Here is a 14,750-nt window from a genome sequence, read left to right as displayed (position 1 = left end):
TCGAATTTTATTTTCGTAAGAAGAAAATTGTGAAAACAAAATACCTGAATGCAAGTTTTTTCCAAGGTAAGTAAACACTTGCCCAACATGCCCTTTTCTATACTGTAGTGTGATCCCGGAGTTGGTATATATAGTTGCAGGTATAGCCCCCCACCTAGGTGGGTTTTATTTACTCTGGTGTGTGTTTCATTGAAGTATGGGCAAGTGATTACTTGCCCTGGGAAAATGTCACCATTTGGGTATTTCATTTTCACGATTTTCATCTTGCAAAAATGAAATTAGATAATATGGCCATTTGAGTATTAGAAGTAGATCCCCTCCACCTGTGCTTTAGCTGAAGACCTTCTAACAAGGTGTGAGCATATCTATGGTTTAAATGGTTTATCAATCAACGCTGTGATCAGATTTTTTGCTGTGCAGTTAGCATTGTTATAAATACTTATTATTGTCAGTATTTCATTAATTGACCTATTTCAAGGAACCAGTTAAGTACCCCATAAGGAATTATTTTTATCATCTCTATCTAATTGATAATTGGTAACCTAAATAATGTCTGATTTTGATTTTGACAATAGTTTAGAGGAAGTTGTGGTTACAGTTAATTCTTGTGTAGTGTGTGGGAAGTCATTTCCATAAAAAGACTTTCATTATTACTATCTGTTTTATCTCGACTCATCATCATCATCATCATCAGCCCCCTTTTTCCCCATTTTATACATGGGGTTTAGGTATCATGTTAACTGTTGCCATGTCTCTCTTGATTCAATGCCACACTCCTGTCTTCTTTAACACTCATACCTGACTTTTGCAGATTTTAATCTGTTCTCTTTGATATTTTCTGCCATTACAGCTACTATGGCTTCTGCTTTTTTGCCGTCATTTCTTTGTCTATCCCACAGTGTATATCCTACTAACCTTCTCAGGCACCTTATCTGCTCTGCCTTTACTGCCCAGGTTTCTGTAACATACAATAGTATCGATCACACCATTGTTTTGTACATCTTAATTTTCAGTTTCTTTGGCATTCTTCTGTCAAATACTACACCTGACACTCTATGCCAGTTGGCTGCAGCTTCTCTGATTCTAGCTTTTGACCTCTTCATTCAGACGTCCCTTCTCCTTAACCACCCCTCACAGGTACTTGAAGATATTAATCTGTTCAACTATATTCACTTCTATTGCAATTCTCAGCTTCTTCTGATTTTCTCAATTTGATGCCATTACCACTGTCTTGTCTGGAGGTAGTTTCATCCACTGTAGATTCCAGTTTTGCATTCCATTCCCCTATCCTTTGCTGAAGTTCTTGCTCAGAGTCTGCTTGTAATGCCACATCATTTGCATACGGCAACTTTGTTGAGTTGTCACTTTTGAACTGTTTGGATATGTAGTCCATCACCAGTATGAACAGCAGTGGGCTCAGAGCTGAACCCTTGTGCACACCCACTCCCACTGGGAACCCCTCTGTTAGTCCAGACACTGTCACTGAGTCCTCTTACATAGGCTGCACTAATTCTAACAATGTTTCTGGGACTTTTAACCACTGTAGTACTTGCCAAATCAGCTTTCTTGGGACCTTGTCATATGCTTTCTCCAAATTAAGGAATGCCCAGTTGGACTTTTTTCTCATCTCCTGCTTCTTAAGAAAGTGACAGTGGGAGCTAGACTGGTAAACTAAAGTAGTCTCTAGCACATGCTAGTGTGTGCTAGAGACTATTTGGTTTACCAGCCTAACTCCTGCCGCCACTTTAACTTTCTTGGGCATCTGTGAAATAATACTGAAGCCTTATCTTGGACAGTGTTAAGTGGTCATAATAAATGCCTTTTTCATCTCTAGCGTCTTCTCAATTATCTGTCTCAGTGCAAACATTGGGTCAGTTGTACTGCTTCCTGATCTAAATCCAAACTGCTCATCTGCCATCTTTATTTCTACTACTCTGTGGATCCATCTATCAATCACCTGCATCAGAACTTTCATGCAATCTGACAAGAGTTTGATACTTCTGTACTCCCCACAGTTGTGGACGACCCCTTTATTCTTGTACACTGGCTTGAGTATGCTTATACTCCAGTCATCTGGGATATGCCTTTCTCTACACTCTACTATGAGTTCCCTCAGGAGCCATTTCTTCCCTACCTCACCAGCATCTTTATCATATCTGATATGATCTCATCTGAGCTTTCTGCTTTCTCTGACTTCATTTTCTTTAGTGCTATTCTTACTTCTTCTAGGGTGTGCTCCCCTTCTTCTCTCATTGAAAGCTATGTATTGGGCAGTACAGTTCTGTGGGGATTTCTTCACTCAGAAGCTGCTAGAAGTACTCCTTCTGTTTGCCTTTGATGTCCTGTGTACTGGTGAGCAGGTTGTTGCTAACATCCTTTTATGAAGGGTGTCTGACTATCTTCTTTATCTTTATGTCTTTGCCTTGCAACCTGATATAATTTCTTTGAGCCACCTACTGAGTCACTTTCCAGAAGCTGGTAGAGTGGCTCTGGTGCCATGTTCTTTGCTATTGCAGCTCCTTTCTTAGTTTCTTTGACAGCCAACCATCATTTCTATCTTCCACTTTTTCCTGCACTCCATATTTAGATGACTTCTGCATTTCACCACCAGCTTTCCTTATATATCTTATTTTCATACCTGGCGTGGTCACATATCTGTTTTGTAGTCCACACGCATACAGTTTTTAAGCATTGAACTCCACCTAGTTCCTCCTCTTCTTGGGCTGCTAGAGCCCTGAGTAACTCATTGAACAGTCAATTTCCAGATCTTCAGCCTGGTTTCTGTTAACCTTAGAGCCTTTTCTAACCACTGCTTGCAGCTGATTGTGGCAACCAGTGGTTTATGCTGTGGGCCAGCTGTTTCACTGAAGATGACTTTGCAGTCACGGATTCTACCCCTGTGCCCTTTCTTTACTAGGAGGAAGTCCAACTGACTTGCATGTTGGCCACTCTTGTATGTGATCTTTAACTGTCTCTCTTTATAAGCCATGTGTTGGCTACTATCAACTCATTTGCCAGACAGAAGTCTAGAATGGCCTCTCCTTCTTTATTCCTGTTGCCCCATCTGTGTGGGCCCAGGCAGTCCTCATATCCTGTTCAGTCTCTTCTGATATGTGCATTCAGGTCACCCATTATCAACACCAATTCCTGTTGTTCTGCTTTATCTATTAGGTTCTGCAACTGCTGTATGAATACACTCTTTTCCTTCCTATCACAACCCTGCTGTGGGGGCATATCATCATGGAGTCTGATTGCCATATGTTTTCACTAATTACTATGATTTTCCTCCATGCCTCCTGAAATCTTCCTGTCAAGGCAATTCCCACACCATTTCTAGCCTGTTCTCCTCCTGAGTAGTACACTCTGGTTCCCATGTCAAGTGGCTTTGCAGCACTGCCTTTCCATCTTGTCTCTTGGATAAATAGGATGTCTAGCCTCCTCATGTCAACCACTTTCAAGCTGCATAGTGAACCTACATTGAGTGTAGCAATTCTTAGCTCATGTTTGGCAGGTTGATTGGTTTTATTTCCAGTTTCTGCTCAGCAGAGCTATCCCAGGTAATCTAGGCTGGGATTTATGGTAGGACGCATACACCCCTCCCATTGTTAGCATGGGTCCCTGGCCTCAACTCACTCATCACCAGCAAATACCCATGCCTATTTGGCAACATTAGTCAACATGACCAAGTACCTTCATACTAACAAACCCTATTGGAAAAAACAAGGACCAATGGCAGAGGGAATACAGGGTAAGGACTTGAGACAAGAGATAATATATGAGACATATCCTTTAAAGCTGCAAAACACTCTTAAGAAATATAGCTATGATGCAATAAATACATCATGCTGGGCAGTAGCTATGGAGTAAATTATTAGGTAACATACATGGATAAGGACTACACCCTGGCAGTCAATGTATAGATGGAGATCCTAAATGCCTTACTGAGTAAGGACCTAATGTTTGGACCCCCAACTCATGAGGCTTATAAGAAACTGGAGAAAAAGGAGAAAACACTTGTCTGTTACATATATTTTTCAGAACTTTGTGCCTGGGTATACCAGAAAATATCTTAGCAAGACCTGGTCTTTCAACTCAAGGCAGGAGTCCACCAGATCTGGAAATGGGAAAATGGGAAACATAGAAAGGATTGACCAGCTACACACATAGAGAAGCCTAGAGTGTACTTAGGCCTGGAACCCACAGAGGGATTAGCTCTGAATCATCCAAACTACCCCCAGTCATTTCTCTCAAGAATGCATGTAGCCACCTGGATGGTCTGCCAGTAGAACGAACGTCAGTAATATATATATATATATATATATATATATATATATATATATATATATATATTTTTTTTTTTTTTTTTCCTGGGGAGAGCTAACTGTAATCTGATGATTACTTATGGCTTATTATAGTGAAGTACTTCTTTTTGCTCTTTACTTGAAGAGCTGATGGGGTGGGATGCTGGTTCATAGCACTGGTCCAGGGCACTAATTAAATTAGCTATGCATTAATTTAATTCTAGACTTCTTTCCCACTACCTTTTTTCCACCGTGTACATAAAGTTTACAACCAGCCTCCAACTCCAGTGATTCAAAGAGATCCAACATTCAAACTCCCCACCTAAACTTCTTCAAGATATTTTTGATATACTGTCTTTCAAGTCACTAGCACCTTTAACAAAAATCTAAGAAACAATGTAATTTAGTGATATGAGTGCCTAGTTTGTTGGAACTTTCATCAGGAAGTACTGCCACTACTGTCTTCCCAGCAGTGCTTTGTGGCTGCTACTGCTACAACTCAGCAACACATCAAGAACCATCTTTCATCTCACTTACTGTCTCACTCTCAAACACTTTATTAAAATTCACTGGAACCCCATTACTATCATCCTTCTCTTCATATTTGTGCTCAGAGGCATAGCATTGACGGGGCTAATGGGGTCGCCACCCCAGGTACAAGATGTTAGGGGACATGACTGGCAGATGCTGATCAGTAAGTAGTGCATTATGGGTTTTCAGAAATGAATGCAAATACTGTATTTGTAGTGAAGGCTGAAGTACTGTGTGGTATTTAGTTATAGCAAAGCACTTGTTACATTTGTAGTAAGTTTACAATCTATGTATTTACAGTGTATTACAAAGGAGAAAAGTTTTTTTTGTGGTCCTAATGACTGAGGGCTTTTTCTGTCTTTTTTCCTTTTTTTTGGTTCATGGGTTCATGGGTAAAACTGAGGGGGGCTGAAGATTGGGGAATGGCACATGGCACCAGTATACCTAGCTACAGCTGTGTATGTGCTCTTGACCTCAGTATCTCTTCTTCTCCTGATCTCCAGTCTATCCAAGATATTTTTAATTTTCTCCTACTTCCCTGTATTCCCATACGTTTCATGTCTAATACTTTCTAAATTAACACTATCACTGGAATGCATATAGTCCTTTCAGCAATCCACAGACACCTTCACATATCCTCCTTCCTCAGCACGTTGATCCCCTCTTCCTTGTATCACCCCATGTTTAGTCTATTCAGCTTCTATTCCAATAATTTTCGTGCTTTTTTGACTTGCTCTCACCACACATCCTGCTTTTCTTCCATTTTGTTTCAGCCTGATCTGTTATCTCCTAATGCATTTTAATATTTTTTTGTGAAAAGGAATGGCTAAAAGCCTGATAGCTTGCACATATTTTTGTGCTCTGTAGATTTTTTCCTAATTTGAGTGTCCTATTACCACAATGGCAAGCAATGAACACCCTTTGGCTACAGCTCCTTACCAGAGATCTTGATGTAAGAAAGGATCTTTACTGTAGTTGGGAGCTGAATAATTGCTCAAAGAAACATATGCTAGGCATTTCCAGGACATCTTTCCATCCACCTTCCCTGCCTTGTAACCCAGCTGATCACTAAGTGGGCATAAGTTGACAATTCAGTAATTCTCCAAACAAGGGTGCCCGTAATATATGGCCTCAAAGTTAAAAACATGTTTACAGTGTCAGATATTGACCTTTGGTTAATGGTAATCTGATACCAAGTAAACTTATCAGTAGCCTGGTGTTCACATAAGCTGCTCCTTATGGACATTCCATGAGTAAGAGAGACATCCAAAATCAACGTATCATGTGAGCTGAGATCAAACAAGCCCTTCCCTTGAGTCACAGACTTCAAAGTATCACTGTCATTCCCAAAGGAGTATTGAAGTCTCCTAATAGAACTACAGCGTGAGTAAGCAAGACACAATCAAACCATACTACCACACTCTCTAATAAAGTTGAATATTCTACATACTAATTAGATGAATATGCACAAATAACAGAGATTTCCTTTTTGCAGCTTGTAGTTTCATAAGTATGATCCTCTCCACTAGTATTTATTTATTTATTGACATTTGTTACCTGGAAAGACTGAGTGGGTATTTTTTTTCTGTTTTCAGCAGAGGCCTGGGAACAAAAGCTCCACAAATAAAAGAATAGAAAACATGAAAACACATACATACAGGTGAAAATTGGCATCATATTTCATTATACTGTAAATAATAGATTAATACAAACATTAGTACACACATGACATGTATAATTTAGCAATAACTGATGAGTGGGTGTGGTATATTGAAAATGTACCCTTGGTTGGTGTGTTTTGATCACGAAGGTGAAGCTTAGGTATATGCAGAGGATCCCATGGCACCTATCATAAACAGATAAGCAGAAGAACATAATTTACATATTTACAGAATGTATATATTTAAAAGCATATATATACATACATGGGTCCACTTTTAAATTTCGAAATTCCAAAACCTTGAACCTATAAATCCCGAAGCCCAGAAGTCTGAAGTTTTGGAATCTCGAAACTTGTCAATGGAGATCGCTGTACAGTGCGGAATGGGAACTTTACCATTCTCTTCACTGTAGTGCGTTCTCAGAGTTGGTATATTTAAGTAGTAGCAGGAGATATGGGGGGGGGGGCTTGCCTCCCAGCAAAAATGTGATTTATGAAGTTTTATTGTTTTAGATTTTTTTTATTTCACGATTCCATAACTTCGAACTTCTGGGCTTCGGGATTTAGAGGTTCAACGTTTTGGAATTTCGAAATTTGAAAGTGGATATATATATATATATATATATATATATATATATATATATATATATATATATATATATATATGGATCCCCTGCGAAATCCCGAATGCTCACATTCCCAACACCCAAAATACCGAGACCACATGTCCGAAACAATAAAACACTGAAAAACCAAAACTGCAAAATTCAAAATCGCGAAAAGTATACCAAACATACAGCACACACATGAACATTCACATACCTTCCCCAGAATGCAAACAAACAAACTTTCACTACAAACAAGCAGGGGGGCAAGCCCCCCTGCACCACCCATGTGGGGTTCTCCACCCCCCCATACCCCTCTACTTAAATATTCTAACTCCAAGGTCACACTACACAGACACACATGAAAAAACCACCACACACCACCATTCCCCTCGCACACAAACATCACATTCACAACCCACACTTACATACACACTACAACCCCTAACCAACACACACACAGAAATACTTACCCTACCTTCCACCTACCCATTCACAAACCGCAACACCAGAACCGCAAATTTCAACATCTCTGATGATCCGGATTTTGAAATTCGCACTTCTAGGGTTTCGGTATTTAGAGCTGTTGGCTTTATGATCTCAGGATTCTGAAATTCGGTATTTCAGACTTTCGAGATTATAAAGTGCTCCCACATATATATATATATATATATATATATATATATATATATATATATATATATATATATAAAATAGATAGATACACATTTCAGTTTCATACTATTTATCATTTTTCTTATAACATACTCATTGTTATTCTTCCATAACTGACCCCCACTCCTTCTTCCATATCCATAATCTAATTTTTCACAATATATCTGCCAAAATCCATTTCCCATTAAACAAAATGTCAGTCTTTCATTTCAAATAACCCATATTACATAGCATTTTCATATATTATTTCTTGTTATTCTTTTATATCCAAGCATAATCATATTCAGATCTATATTGTTTATGTCATTACTGTTCTCAAAAAATGTTCTTCACACAATTATTTACAGAGTTTCACCATTATTTTACATTTCAAAAAACATGCCCTGTTCTCTCTTCCTTCCACAAAATAAACACACTCTTTTAACTTTCTTTTTATATGGCATATTTCCCTTTACTGAGAAGTTATTTATTACCAGCATCCATAGGAAATTCTGACACTTTACTATCTTGGTACACCACTTTACCAGTGTCGACAGAAAATCCTGACACTCTACTATTTTGATACACCACTTTTTCTTTACTTTAATGGCTTTAATCACTTCTTCTGGTAAATTTTCTTATGGATTTACATAATAATATTGTTTTCTTTTCACATCATTATACCTCACCTTTCTAGTTTTCTTTGTATCATCAATTTTATTTTACATGTTAGCATTTTTCTTGATCATTTTTAAATTCTTCATTTACATATTCATTTTCTTTTTCTTATTCTCATTATCTCCCAGAACTTTTTCTATTTATATTTAAATATTTTTACTATTAAATTTTCATTATTTTCCTTTAGCCACCTTAATACTCTATACAGGTTTAAAGAAGCAAAATAAATATCAGGCTTTAATAAAACCAATCCCCTTTTTTCTTCACTTATATACAACACATACCTCTTTTCACTGGGTTTAATCTTGAGTCCAGTATGAAAGAATTCACCAATTGCACAATTTCCTTTGCATGTTTACTGGGATCATATAAACAAACATTTGACATACTTGCTGTTTTTCCCATTAATACTGAATTTACCGAATAAACATTTTTATTGAATGAGAATCTATATGTCCTCCACAGAAAACATATCTCTTTCATTTGTTTTATCAAATCATCTTATTGGATCATAATTACATGACAAAGACACTTCATTCATAGAAAAAATATCTTCACCACATTTTTACCACATCACTCATACCGTTGCTTTTATCTTTATACAAGGTCATGCCCATTTCATTTAAACATCCATTCAAATAAACCAAAATTTCCCTCATACATATTTTGTTCTTAGCAAATACAATTATATTGTCTGCATAAGTCAAAACTACTACCCTAGGGCTCAATAAGCTGTTTTTTTCTGTGCAGGAATAGTGCAGCAGTTCCTGCATGGAATTTGGCCACCGAGCAATCCAGTAAACAAGGCTAGGGGTGTGCACAAGCCTGCTAGCACTATTCTTGCATGGATACCACTGAATTATGCTAATTACCTCATTTGCCGGTGAACACTATGCAAATGAGGTAAATTAGCAATTCAGTAAGCAGGCAGGCATCCGTGCAAGGACAGTGTGAGGAGCAGAAATGTATTCAGTTACTAACTGAGTACATTTCTGCAAACATCAAAATGGAGGCATGACAGCTCACTGTAAAGCATGTATTATAATCATCAGGCATGCCGATGGCCAAAAATATGGCCATTGGCATGGAAAAGAGTTGCAAAATTATAAATGTCAAAGTTTATTTATTTTGGCCTATTTCAGACATTTAAGCATAGGTCAGTGGAGCGCAAATGGGATTGTGCCAAAAATAAAAAAAATGGGAAAAGACAATTTTAAGGGAAATCTGCATTTTGCCATTATAGTGTATGGCATGCAGAATCAAAACAATAACAGGTAACACTGATTGGTAAGGAGGAAGGCTGTGGTGTAGTAGTGTAACCAGGGACTAATTCAATGGGGTATGCAAATGAGCAAATTTTACTGTACCACTAAATGGGAGACCATTCTCTGGCTGCACCTAACCGTGTAGGAGCTATAAGACAGTAGTGTAAGCAGGAGAAGCAGCTGACATGAAAAGGGTGTGCGTCAGGATTGGAGTAAGCACATTGGAACTCAACGGCTTCCATTTTAGCTTAGCTAAGCAGAGCTAAGCAAGGGGGTGTGTCTGAGGCTGCATTGACTTATTCCATGAAATGAAGAGTGTGTTTGTGTTCAGAGAGGGCCAGTTCTGCTTCAAAGTGTTTACTTTACTTAAACAGGTTTGTGTGGTGTGCACTGGGTCTAAAAAAAACAAAACAAAAAAAAACCTGGAAGTAGCAACGGGTTTGCATGGCACGTATCAAGGGCTTAAAAGGGGTGGAAATGGGGAGGGAAAAAAGAAAAAAAGGGAAATAGTAGAATAAAAGCAATCAAGTACAAATAAAATAGCAGGCAGGTGGAATGTATCATAACCAGCCAATCATACAGGCAGCATCTGCAGCACAACAGTATAAACAGTGCAAACACCTTTCAGTCTGTTTTTTCCCACAAACTCTGCACCATTGGTGTACACACTTGGGGGAATTTTAACCGACAAAAATGTTAGGGGCTGCTGTCGATTTGATATATCAGTATGTGCTAGAGGCTGAGGGTGGTGAGGAGGATAATGTTGGCAACTGCCCCAGACTGAAGAAGAGGAAAAGAGTTTTCAGACCCAGGGTAACCTACCAGGGGCTACATGATCTGGAGATAGTAGAGTGCTACAGGGTGGACAGGGACATACTTCAGCATCTCATTGAGCTGTGCCGGCCTCACCTCAGACCCAGAGCCGACAGAGGGGAACCCATCCCAGTGGATACTAAGGTATGTGTAGCCTTAAGAATACTAGCTACATGTACTTTTTAAAGACCTTCTAGGGACATCATGGGGGTCTCAGAGGCATCTGCATCCAGGGTACTCCACCAGTCACTGGATGCCATGCTACCACATGCCAGTGAGCACATTTACTTCCCCAGCACCTGTGAGGAGAGGACCAGCAATATGTGCCTCTTCCACCATATCAGACAATCGTAGGTACTGGGTGTCATAGACTGCATGTGCATCCACATCAAAGCACCACCCAGTGAATAGGGTGGGGTCTACGTAAACCACAGGGGCTTTCACTCCATCAACTGCCAGGTCAAGTGCAATTCCCAGGGCATTATCATTAATGTGTGCATTAGCAGCCCTGGAAGCTATTATGACTCCCACATCTGGCATTCCTCACAGCTGTACCAGGGATTTGCCAGGGGGGACATCCCGTATGGCCATCTGGTGGGGGATGCTAGCTATGCAATGGAGCCATGGATGATGACAACCATCAGAAATGCACACACACACACACACACACACACGCACACACACGCACACACACACACACACACACACACACACACACACACACTCAAAAATGCCATAATGAGGCACACGCACAAACCAAGATCATTACAGACCATGTGTTTGGGATGGTCAAGTCATGATTCCGTGTCTTGACATATCTGGTGGAGCCTTGCAGTACTCTCCAGCCACATGTGCACAGATGTTCATAGTATGTGCCATGCTACACAATATGATCCTGCAGAAACAGCTGCAGCATGAACAGCATGGGGAAGGGCCACACAGCCCCCACCATTGCCGAGATCCCCACAGGCACAGAGGGACTCGGAGGAGGAACTGCCTGGCAGACAGAGGCATGCCCAGTATGCCCTGGCCTTGGCAAAGAGGCATTGCTTAGCACACACACACTGACACTGTAGGCACTCAGGGACTGACACCTTTCTCTGACTCACACACACACACTGTAAAATGGATAACACACACATCATACTACCTGTAACTTACCATGTAGAGGCAGTGTACTGCATGCATCCAACATAGGCAGCCCTGAAACACCGTCCTCACAACTGCCACAGGCACAAGGAAAGTCAGTCTTCTTAACAATAAATGAATGTATTAGTATGTTCTGGTAGCATATCTATGGCATTGCTGCATACACGCAAGGGAATGGGGTGGCCTACAGGGATAGCAGCAGACAACTGACAGCTATGTGGGACACCAGGAAATATTTGCCTAATACTGGCCTCCCAACACTATGCAGTAGTACCCAAGGTAACAAATCCCACTGCAGCATATGTGGGGGGCCAACTAACTGGTGGGTCATAGGTCCAAGGCATGGATGTCAGTGTGGGGGTCCCATACTCACCCCTCAGCCACACCCAGCAAGTCAGCTGTAGAAAACCTTAAATAAATGTCTGACAAAGGCACACAAATGGTGACACTGATGAAATACCCCCCTACAGACTTACACAATGATAGCACAGCAAGTCTTGCAGTTGCAGAAAGGCTCTGAAGGGTAAGAAGTCTAAAACTCAAATGTATGCCATTACAATCGGACCTGTGGTCTTTAGTGATATGTCTCTAGTCTCAAAGACAGGGCAAAATACAATGCTAAATGAAACCAAAATGTAAATCAAATATCAGCACAGTCTGTGCAAATGTGCACAGTTGACAGGTGTGCCTCCCCCCGCACACGTTCCCATAGAAATGCAGTAACATGTATGTTTGGAAGGAAATAGCAGCAGAGCACACATTGCCAGGGCTGTCCCAATTCACATGATAACCTGTTGCATGTCCACAATATGTAGGGGTCGATGATCTATGTATATGTATGGTTAATACTGACAGGATTTGGCCAGCAATTAATCCCGGCTGTTGTGTTGTAGTGGCCTAGGTACAGTGCTGTCTTTGACAGGGCCATGTTCTGAGAACTGCAGTCCCAGCTATCATGCTTGTCAGCTACACCTATGGTAGGAGATGTGCACACTGTCTGGATGTCAATATCTGCTAATGTAGGAAAGCTGTACAGGTCATGGACAGGGGGCCACACATATGGACAGTATACAGCTTGGAGTAACCCACATGGTGCCTACCATACCTCTCAACTGTACAGACCTAATGCAAAATGTCCAGAGGTTTGCATCATAATTGTGGTCTGTATAACATGAAATAGTGGTTGCTTGGCAATTCACTGGCAAATCATGCAAGACTAAGGTCAAAGAATAATGACAGATTGCAGTGTCAGACTGAAAACCCTATAGAAACATGCATCCTAATGCAAAACCTGTTATTGAACCACCTTTCTAGGTTTGTAAGGCCAATACTTAAAAATAGTCCCTATATTTAGGTCACTCTCCCCCAATCACCAATGGCTTTGACCAGATGTCTGGTTCTCAGAAGCTGAGAAGTATGGTGCCTAGGAGGACAGCAGGTTCCTAAAGATCAGTGTACTGCCAGTGTATAAAAGGCTGCCACATTTCAGTGTCAGGAAAGGGCCGCTGTGGTGTAGTGGTTAGCGTTGTCTCCTTGCAGCAAGAGGTTCTCCCATTCAATTCTCAGCTGGAGCATCTTCTGTGTGGAGTCTGCATGTCCTCCCCATGGTCAAATGACATCTAAAGGCATGCAGGTAGGTACGTGCATGAATGGGTGTGCCTTCTTTGAAGGTTGGGCTTTGGGTTGGCAAATCGGCACCGTAAAAATCAACTGCAAATCATTAGCAGACCAGAGTTCTGCTGTGGTGACCCCTAACCAGGATAAGCCTAAAGACATACATACCTTTCAGTGTCAGCACTGACATGTCACTGGCCAACAGCCATACCCCGGGAATGACACAGGTTATCACAGAAGGAGCACAAGTATGCCTTGCATATCTGTTCTGCTTGTCCTAACATTGCATTTACCTGCCAACTATTTGCAAAACAAGAAAGGGTCATGTCAAAACAGCAATGGCAGACAGTGGGGAAGCAGACATCAAACACATAAGAGCAAACAAGCAATTACCAAACCAGTCTCCTAACTGTCTATATTTGGCATAATATTATTAACACCCTGTCCCCATGTCTGGGCCTTTATCTGACTGTCATACTTGGGCCTGTGCAGATGTCAGTCTATTACGGTATGAAAGCTAGGCCCACATGTAGTCTCATAACAACATATAGCAACACCAGCCATCTAAGTGCCATAGCAAATTGAATGATGCAATGATGGACAACCTGCTAAATAGGTACACTCAGAGGTGTGAAGTCCACAACCATGTGTGCAATGTAATGGCATGTACCCTGCCCACATCAGAATTACAAATACATAACAGCAGCCACTGTGGCCAAAGATTGTGACTGGGCTACAGAAGGACAAAGAGACATACATAAGGGGATGGGGAACCACTGGCCAGACAAATGGAGAATGTGCACACCAGAACAGATTATTCAGTAACATAGCTGCCATGCAGTGTAAGGAGTCAGTAAATATCATCTGCAAATAACTAGTAAAAGCACAGGCAGGAGAAGAATGGAAATCCAATAAACTCTTCCTGGATCAACGATAAAGTTCTTTTATTCACCAACAAAACACAATAAAATGCAGGCAAACAATACGAAGTGATATCCACAAGCGCTTTCGCCTGAGACTATGTCAGGCTTTTTCAAGATAGTCACTAACTCTTTTTACAATGCTTATATAGCTAGGTCGTCACTTCCACAAATTAACTTCATTAGTTTCCAATTAAACCATTATTATGCTAATCAGTACTTTTTGGTAAATCACCATTATTTTCTGTGTGTGTAACAATACAAGACTTAAAACCCATACATTATGTGTCTAACAAACAGAACTGTATTAGTATTAGAGTACTTTTGTACTATAAAAATTAATCAATTAATTACAATATAAACAAATGTCTTAAAATCTTTTAGAAAACTTAATAAATTATTATAAGAATAATAATAATAATATTGTGTGTATATGAAATATCTTCTATACTAAAACAAATAACCCACATTAATCTCATATATTTAAATTACATTAAAATGTGCACTCAGTAGCAAGACATAATAAATATCCAAAAATTTTTTTAAATACCAGAAATAAC

The sequence above is a fragment of the Protopterus annectens genome, chromosome 11.part0 (genome assembly GCF_019279795.1).
Source record: "Protopterus annectens isolate FY-2018-M chromosome 11.part0, PAN1.0, whole genome shotgun sequence".
In the NCBI taxonomy this organism is placed as follows: Eukaryota; Metazoa; Chordata; order Ceratodontiformes; family Protopteridae; genus Protopterus; species Protopterus annectens.
This window is presented reverse-complemented; position numbering follows the sequence as displayed.